This window comes from Bos taurus, chromosome 20, assembly GCF_002263795.3.
Source record: "Bos taurus isolate L1 Dominette 01449 registration number 42190680 breed Hereford chromosome 20, ARS-UCD2.0, whole genome shotgun sequence".
Classification (NCBI taxonomy): domain Eukaryota; kingdom Metazoa; phylum Chordata; class Mammalia; order Artiodactyla; family Bovidae; genus Bos; species Bos taurus.
Window position 1 is genome coordinate 30,078,869 of NC_037347.1, and position 10,295 is coordinate 30,089,163.

The 10,295-nt window shown below is 37.3% G+C and overlaps 1 long non-coding RNA gene across 1 annotated transcript; it reads left to right on the plus strand.

The window, feature by feature from the left end:
• Positions 1-1,272: 1,272 nt before the first annotated feature.
• Positions 1,273-9,981, plus strand: LOC132343228 (uncharacterized). The gene is made up of 2 exons (XR_009491956.1): positions 1,273-3,919; positions 8,336-9,981. It is a non-coding gene; the product is annotated as an uncharacterized lncRNA (long non-coding RNA).
• Positions 9,982-10,295: the final 314 nt, after the last annotated feature.

Here is a 10,295-nt window from a genome sequence, read left to right on the forward strand (position 1 = left end):
TAAAAATTTAACTTTATCCACTTTTTTTCAGTAGCTGTTTTGTTTCCTTTAGTATGCATTTAGCATAATTTATTTAGACAATCTCCTAGATGGACATTCGGGTTAATTCAGTTTTTAAAAATTTCATTTCTTTTTTACATCATGAACAATTATATAATAAATATTTTGAAGTACTAATATTTTTATCTTTCTAGGCTAGACTCTGAAGAGAAGAGTTTCTATGACACAGGTTGAATCCTCTTATTTTTAGACATATTACCAACAATTTATGTTTTTACCGCAGTGCATGAAGCGCACATTTTCTCACATTCTCACCAACACTGCCTTTTAAAAAAGTAATTTTGGCTACTATTTTAATAGATTATATACTTGCTTTAACTGTTACCACGTGTTATAAGGTAAGCTGAGACACATTCAAATTTATTAGAGTTTCGGCAAACATTGGTTTCAGTTGGACAGCACCAAGATGAAAGAGTTTAGGATTGCTCGACTGACAGAAGCCAAGTGAAAGACGTTTTTAGAGATCAGAGACAAAGAAAATAAATTGTCTGATTAGCTACACCTTAGGTGGTTGCTTTATTTGGGGAAGCCTGGTTGGTTCTTTGTGATTAGTTGTTCTTCAGTTTCATTTTCTTGGATTTGAGTGTGTTGACTCTGGCTTAGATTTCGGTTTGCTTTCCTAGGATACAGAGACATTACAGACACCTCAGGCCAACCACCTCCTTGTTTCATTACTTGACACAGACCACAGCTGGGATTGAGCATCTTTTCATATACTTGTTCACCACTTGCATGTATTTTTTATGAATAGGTTTTGCCCTCTTTTGTTCTTTTTCTTTGAAGTTCTTTGTCTATCAACTATTAATCTTGTGTATGTCATGAGGGTTCCAAAATTTTTTGTAATCTGTGATTCAGCTTTTGGCTTATATTTGGAGTCTTGCTACACAAATTTTTTTATCCATTCAAAAATGAGTATCTTCTTTTTTATGAATTCTAGTTTCCTGTTTTGGTAAAGAAGATCCTCTCACCTGTGTGAAAATTTTTATTTTAATCTAATTCATCTGGATTAGTGGTCCTTCAATACGAAAAAGTGTTGTGGAAGTTACAAAGAATAGCCCAACTGGATTATTTACGACAAAATTCAGTAGAAACATTTCCATTATTGTAAAATTAGACATGTATAGGGAGAAGGCAATGGCACCCTATTCCAGTACTGTTGCCTGGAAAATCCCATGGATGGAGGAGCCTGGTAGGCTGCAGTCCATGGGGTCGCTAAGAGTGGGACACGACTGAGCGACTTCACTTTCCCTTTTCACTTTCATGCATTGGAGAAGGAAATGGTGACCCACTCCAGTGTTCTAGCCTGGAGAATCCCGGGGACAGTGGAGCCTGGTGGGCTGCCGTCTATGGGGTCGCACAGAGTCGGACACGACTGAAGTGACTTAGCAGCAGCAGCAGCAGCAGCAGTAAATGCATGTCTTAATTTAAATGTGTATTTGAATTGAGGATGAGGGGTCATTTACATGTGACTACAGATAAGTTGATGTCTCAGGAATTCATAATACTCTAAATGCTGAGACACAGTATGACTATACTAAGATCATACATCATTTTGCTAGATTTTATATGGTCCAGTATCAGTTATGTAGAGATGAGAGTAAATATTGGGCTCAGGTTTTGCTGTTATCTCTGTTGGGCATATAGGGCAAAGGCGCCTTCCAGGTGTACTTTTATCTCTGGTTACTTTGAGCATGTAGCCTCTGATCAGCAGCATATGATGCTAGAAAGAGGAATCATATCTACTTTCCTAGCTTCATTCTACCTTTTTTTCTTTTATCTCCTTTTGTATCTTGGTCATGCCCTCCATTGCATGTGTTCTCAGTTGCTCAGTCCTATCTGATTCTTTTGTCACCCCCACGGACTGTAGCCCACCAGGCTCCTCTGTCCAAGGGATTTCCCAGGCAAGAATATGGAGTGGGTAGCCATTTCCTGCTCCAGGGGATTTTCCCGACCCAGGAATCAAACTCCTGTCTCCTGCATTGCAGGCAGATTCTTTATGGCTGAGCCACATGGGAAGCCCCCATGTCTCTGATATCAATATACAATTCAGGATAGAGTCACTGATGTCATACTGAATATTTTCCATGGGAGAAAACAAATTTATAACTTCTCTATTTTAATGGAAACCTGTTTTAATGACACTTGCATTCTACCAATTTTATTTTCTCAACTACATCATATTCTTTAGTATAATATCCTATACAAAAGGAAACTTAAGGGATAATACCTGAAGTTTATCCCTTGAAATAAGGGATAAACCTTAAGAAAGGCTCTTCTTGATTTGAATAGATTCCTTTTCTCTAAGTGTGATTTCTCAATAATCAAGTAAGTTCCTAACTGAACAGATACCCTAGCAACTTGTCTTTCCTCCCACATACAGTTTTACTTTTCTACTACAATTTCATCATGTTAAATCAACTAAACATTTTAAAGAATCATAAAGGCCCTGAGGCCATGTTCTCTTTGAGTACACATTCAACCACTTATTACTATGAACAAGAAGCACAGGAAATCAGATGTTCTAGCTAAGGAGCTCGATAATGATTAGAAATTTAGAGAATTAAATCTTTGAGACATAAAGAATTAGATTAAATTTTTATCCATTTTTTTTTAAATCCCACTACTGTTGTTGAACATTATTATGCAGTTAGGGAAAGAAAAAGACATAGAAAAAATTAGGATAGGAAATTTTCAGGAAATATTAATTAGCTGATTAATTAAAGAGCTTATTTCTTTATAAATATTGCATTTGTATACATTTTAACAATAATTTGACATGTTGGCACATTACTAGCTTCCATTATTTGGGGTTAAATAAATTTAATCCAGAAAAAAAAAAAGGGAAAGATATCATTTTTTAATAGAGTAAGTTTTTTGTCTAAGAATCTGACCCTAACCCGACAACCTCTGGTTAATTAGACCAACTGCACTGATTGCAACTCTGCACTCTGTAAGTAAGAGAACAGGCATTTCTTGGGATGCTGTGAGCTATCCAGGTTTGGCCTCCTGCAAGGGGTGACTGCTTTTCTGTTAGTGCTTCAGTCTGATACAAAGCTCCAGCCCCTAAAATTGTCTCATCACTTTTTCCTTAGGATTAAAATTCTTCCATGAGAAATTCCTTGCTTTTCTGTCTCTGGAAATTCCTATAGAAATGCACTGTCTCTAGAATGGATGCACTGACATCTCTGCAATAAAAACCCCTTTACCACCAAACACTGGAATACTTAATAAACATTTGTTTTAAAGATAGTTACATAAAAACTTTAAATAATATTTAAATCATAAAAAATTATAGGAATTGTTGCCAACTTCTGTTGTAGTTCCAAACCTTTCTCTATAAATATGAATTTCCTAATTGGGACTCCCAGATAGTTTTTTTGTATAGACACATCCATAATGCATTATATATGATGTCCATTTTTGCATTATTTCATGTTGGGCCAGAGCATATATTTGAAAAGCAACCTTAAATAAAATCTTTCTATGCTTTCATGCCTTTCTTTCCCCTTTTCTTCTGTGTTTTACCACTGTCTCAGACTCATCTAATTTAACAGTAATATTATTTGGGCAACTCAAATCAGATTTTTTAAAACTTTGGATACTTTTATATCTTAATTTTGGGGGTGGTGGGGTAATAAAGATAAAAGTCTTTGGAAGCATGAAAAAATAGCCCATGGAGTAAGGAGGGTCAGGTTGGAGAATATAGTAGAAACTTCTGATTTTTTTTTTTTTTTTTTTTGGTGGCCCCATGAATATGCTGCACTTCTGAGCAGAGAAGGGGAGAAAAGAGTAATAGGGGCAAGCATATTGATTCAGGAGGAAGATACGTGGCTCAACTCCAGTGCACACAAAAACATCAGTAAGTAACATAAATAATATTTTAATAAAATATATTTAAAATATAACCCTGTGTACGAGACAGCAAAAGAGACACTGATGTATAGATCAGTCTTATGGACTCTGTGGGAGAGGGAGAGGGTGGGGAGATTTGGGAGAATAGCATTGAAACATGTATAATATCATGTATGAAACGAGTCGCCAGTCCAGGTTCGATGCACGATACTGGATGCTTGGGGCTGGTGCACTGGGACGACTCAGAGGGAGGGTATGGGGAGGGAGGAGGGAGGAGGGTTCAGGATGGGGAACACAGGTATACCTGTGGCAGATTCATTTCGATATTTGGCAAAACGAATACAATATTGTAAAGTTTAAAAATAAAATAAAATTGAAAAAAAAATATAATACCAAAAAGTTCATGGTGAACAAATATTAAAATTTTAAATAAAGACAGAATCAGCAGAAGTACTCATAATCTACTCCCAGTCTAGAAGTGAAGCCTCTAAGAGGCCATGCATTATTATGCTTCCTTAAATATTAGACTGGTGAGTTTTCTCCTCATCCCACTGTCTGTCTGTCCATAGGTCTGGCTCTTCCTCCCCAACAAAGGCTCCTTAAGGGGATACCAATTTAGTTGAATATATTTTTTATATATAGGGTCAGATTTTAATGTGACTCAGTGTCCTATCAAACTGATTATACCCCAAATATCATTATATATGTATATATATATTTTTTTTTTTTCCTATTTCTGTCATTGAAATATGAACATGTCTGGAATGTGAACTCTGAAATTCAAACATATATTTCAAATGTTCTTTCAACTTATGTAACACAGTATTCCTTAACTCAGGCACATGGCAGTAATCTGTTATATTTAGAACATATGGCTACAGTTGATATATCAAATGTCTTTTGCAAGTGAAGTCATCATCCCAGCTTTATGGAAACTTGTCTACGTTATGACATAGGGGAAAAACAATGACTTTCCTCTCATTATTCATTAGATTTCCCTCAAATTCACATAGACATAAGTTGGCCTAAAAATTAATTTTTCCTAAAATAGCTCAAGTAGTTAAAATAGTCTCAATTTATAAATAGGCATCCAAGTATGATATTAAAAATGGAAAAGTAAATTGTTACCACCTTTCTGGAGAGTACTTTGGTAATATAGTTCAGCCTTCTAAAAATGCTCATTACTTCTGACCCTGAGGAAATAACTCACAATTCAAAGGGAGTGAGCCAGTATAATTTTAGATATTAAAAAAAAAAATATATATATATATATATATATATAACTCTAATGATGACAGTGAGTCAACTGCTGCCTGATTCCCAGGAAAACATTCAGTTCTTCCCAGGTCAAGGAGGGAGCTCATCTTTCATGGAGCTCATCTTTCATCTCCACCATACCCCCCAGCAGATGTAAGTCTGTGTACTCTCTAATTAGGACAGTTTAAAGGTACCAGGACTTTTAGACTTCCTCGTGGGACTGTTCTGTGTGAACCCTTCCATCCAGCTTCATATTTCTCTATCAAGAACAGTTTTCCCAACTGAAAATAGAATTACCATAGGATCCAGCAATCCCACTCCTGGGAATATACCCAGAGAAAACTATAATTCAGAAAGATATGAACATATCCCTATGTTCATAGTGGCACTGTTCACAATAGTAAAACTGTGAAAGCAACTTAAATGTCCATCTACAGATGAATGAATAAAGAAGATATGGTACCTATATATACAATGGAATACTGCATGTGTGCTAAGTCACTTCAGTCCTGTCTGACTCTTTGTGACCCTATGGCCTGTAGTTCAAAAGGCTCCCCTGTCCATGGGGTTCTCCAGGCAAGAATACTGGAGCGGATTGCCACTGCCTCCTCCAGGGGTCTTCCCACCCCAGGGATCAAACCCACATCTCTTATGTCTTCTGCTTTGGCGGGCGGGTTCTTTACCACCTGCACCACCTGGGAAACTCACAGTGGAATACTATTTAGCCATAGAAAGAATGAAATAATGCCACTGGCAGCAATATGGATGCAACTAGAGATTATCACACTAAGTGAAGTCAGGAAAAGAAAGACAAATACCATATGATATCATATCACTTGTATGTGGAATCTAAAATATGTTACAAATGAACCTATGTACATACGAAAGAGAAGCAGACTCACAGACATGGAGAACAGACTTGTGCCTGCTAAGGGGTATGTGGGGAGGGAGAGGGATGAACTGGGAATTTGGGGTTGGTAGATGCTAGCTATTATATTCAGAATAGGTAAACAAGATCCTAATATATAGTACAGGGAACTATATCCAATTTATATCCAATCCAAACTTGATAAACTTCACGATCCATTAAGAAATATATAGAAAAACCTGGGAAGGAGTGCAATAAAATGTAAACAAGTGTCAAAAGTTGGTGATGGAATTATCAGCATTTTTCCTCCCTATAATTTCTAGTTTATCTTCACTGGATGCAGATTGTTTCTTTCTTTTACAAAACAGAACAAAACTTAGAAATTAAAAGTCAGGAAAAGTAGTAACATGTAACCAGAATCTGAATATATGTACCATTTCTTTTTCTATCAGATGGCCAATTGCTTGCTGAATAAATATGATTATGTAGTAAGATTCTAACCCAAAGTAGAATTCTGGGTTAGACTGTATTGATCTTCCATGCCGAAGTCTAATAGTCTGCTCACCCAGGTTCACATTTGGAGAGGATAACTAGAAAATTCAGTTCTAGGAATTGGTGGAAGGAACTATCAGACACCTGAAAAAGTGTTGAGTCAACAGAGAATAAACGGAAAGTAGCCAGGATAGAATCAGGACAGTAGCTAACTTGGATGGATCTCACCTCTTTAAGCACAGATTCAAGGGTCTACACCTTGAGCTGACAAAAAAAAAAAAAAAGTTTCAGAGGCTTCCCAGGAAGACAGGTGGCAGAGGAGAACCAAGATAAAAGGGACAACATTGTGTTTAGCTAATCTGCTCTATATGGATGGGATAATAAACAGAATCTTAGACTTGTGTCCAAGAAGTGTTACTATCATTCCAAATAAGAAAAAAAATGATGTCTTTGTTAAAGGAGCTTCTTCAGTTTATAGCTATACCTGCATGAATCCCTGAGCCCAGCATCTAGGGCTGGCTTGTTCTCAGTAATCAGGACGTGAAGTCTCAATGTAGGATGAAGATTTGGACCTGAAGTTATCCTTTACACTGTAATGACTGCATCTTTACGTAATAAGAGTCTTGGATGCTATAGTAACTGTGCATGTGATCCTTTTGGGGATGGGCAACCATGGCAGAACTTAGAGCTCAGAAATTATTACATATAGGAAAGATAACTTTAATGGCAGCAAAGAATAAGTATGATGAGTCAGAATGGAGGTATTCAAAACATTAATAAAGTTACTGCAATTTCAAGAGAAAAACGATGAGAGTCTGAATTGATGATGAAGTGATGATGGAGATGGTGATACATAGAAGAGAAATTATGGGATATATAATTAACTGAACTTATGTAGGAAATAAAGGAAAGTGAAAAATCTAGAATAGCTACAAGGGAAATGATACTGATGCTGGCATCACTGCCCAAATGTGGAGGGAAGCATGTTTTAATGGGGAGAGATGATAGGTCCATTTTTGGATCTCCTTCTAGCAATTATTGGGGCTTTCCAGGTGGCTCAGTTGTAAAGATTCCTTCTGGTTAAGAATCTGCCTGCTAAAGCAGGAAACAGGGGCTCAATTCCTGTGTTGGGAAGATCCCCTGGAGAAGGAAATGGCAATCCACTCCAGTTTTCTTGCCTGGAGAATTCCATGGACAGAGGAACCTGTTGGGCTATAGTCCATGGGCTCACAAAAGAGTCAAACATGATTTATCTACTAAACAGCTAACAGCAATTAGACATATGACATGGGGGCTCAGGACCAAGGTGTAGGCTGGAAATACTGATGTGGAAGTCAGTAAATGTGTGGTAGGTTTAAATCATGACTGTAAGTGAGATTGACTTGAGACATTATTGAGAATGAGAGGGAATATTTTGACCTTGGTGGACACCAATATTTTAGAGATTGCCAGATTAGAGGATCTTTGCTACAGTAAAGGAGGAGAAACAGCCTTAGAGATAGAAAGAAGGCCAGGAGAGAGAGGTTTTGTAGAAATCATGATAGAGAATCCCAGATAGTGCTAAATGCTGAAGAAAATTTAAGAAACAGCAAATTCCTATTAATTTGAGAACCAAGAAGCTCCTAGTAACATTTTTGAGAATATAAGTATATGTTAACTGAAAATTGGTTTGCTGTGGGCTATGCATGCAAGGATTATACAATACCAAAGAATAAAATTGGGTTATACAATGCCAAAGAATGTTCAAACTACCACACATTGCACTCATCTCACCCACTAACAATGTATTGCACAAAATTCTCCAAGCTAAACTTCAGCAGCACATGAACTGTGAACTTCCAGATGTTCAAGCTGGGATTAGAAAAGTCAGAGGAACCAGAGATCAAATGGCCAACATCTGCTGGATCATCAAAAAAGCAAGAGAGTTCCAGAAAAACATCTATTTCTGCTTTATTGACTATGCCAAAGCCTTTGACTGTGTGGATCACAAGAAACTGGAAAATTCTGAAAGAGATGGGTATACCAGACCACCTGATCTGCCTCCTGAGAAATCTATATGCATGTCAAGAAGCAGCAGTTAGAACTGGACATGGAACAACAGACTGGTTCCAAATCAGGAAAGGAGCATGTCAAGGCTGCATATTGTTACCCTGCTTGTTTAACTTATATGATGCAGAGTACATCATGAGAAATGCTGGGCTGGATGAAGTACAAGCTGCAATCAAGATTGCTGGGAGAAATATCAATAACCTCAGATATGCAGATGATGCCACCTTTATGGCAGAAAGTGAAGAAGAACTAAAAAGCCTCTTGATGAAAGTAAAAGAGAGTGAAAAAGTTGGCTTAAAACTCAACATTCAGAAAACTAAGATCATGGCATCCAGTCCCATCACTTCATGGCAAATAGATGGGGAAACAATGGAAACAGTGAGAGGCTTATATTTTGGGGGCCTCCAAGATCACTGCAGATAGTGACTGCAGCCATGAAATTAAAAGACACTTGCTCCTTGGAAGAAAAGCTTTGACCAATCTAGACAGCATATTAAAAAGCAGAGACATTACTTTGCCAACAAAGTCAAAACTATGGTTTTTCCGGTAGTCGTGTGTGGATGTGAGCATTGGACTATAAAGAAAGCTGCGCATCAAAGAACTGATGCTTTTGAACTGTGGTGTTGGAGAAGACTCTTGAGAATCCCTTGGACTGTGAGGAGATCAAACCAGTTCATCATAAATGAAATCAGTCCTGAATATTCATTGGAAGAACTGTGCTGAAGATGAAACTCCAGTACTTTGGCCACCTGATGCGAAGAACTGACTCATTGGAAAAGACCCTGATGCTGGGAAAGATTGAGGGCAGGAGGAGAAGGGGACGACAGAGGATGAGATGGTTGAATGGCATCACCAACTCAATGGACATGAGTTTGAGTAAGTTCCAGCAGTTAGTGATGGATAGGGAGGCCTGGTGTGCTGCAGTCCATGCAGTTTCAAAGAGTTGGACTTGACTGAGTGACTGAACTGAATACATGCAAGGAAGTGGTGACCTTGAGTCCTTTTAAATTTTTTAATTTAATAATACAAGCAAGATAATATTGATAACACTTTTTTAAAATTTAGAGAACAAAACAAAATAAGCAGCCATGTACTTAGGAAATATCATATTAATAGAACATCACCAGTAGCTTTGAAGCTTTCCCCCTTCACTGTGACCCCACTCTCACCCTACCTTCTCCCTGTCCAGGGGCAGTGAAAGTTATGTTGATAATTCTTTTGTTTGCGGGTGGTGGTGTACCATTAGTGGATATTCTTATATATATTTACTTCCTGAGTGGCAGCCCTGGACATGTGCAGTGAATAACCTGTGTGACCATGCAGGTCAGTCCTGACTACATATTCTTCAGTGTCTCCTGTTTTTGAATTTTAATTAACTAAATAAAGCCATGCTATGTATTTTCTTCTGTGATGGGCTTAATGACTCAACTTTAAGATGCTGAAATTTCTACATTTTGAATTTTATGGTTGTGGCTTGCTTATTTTTGTGTTGCATAGTATCATTTTTTATGGATAGACTTCAATAGGTTAATCCTCCTGTTCTCTTTTTTTTAACATTTACCTTGTTTCTCACTTTTGGCTATTTCAAATAATCCTCCTCCAAACATACCTTCTCTATGGTATATGCTAGAAATTGGAATGATGGGGTTATTTTCAACTTTAGTAGAGTGTCAAATATTTTTCCAAGGAAACTGTTACCACTTACAATTTAGTAGGA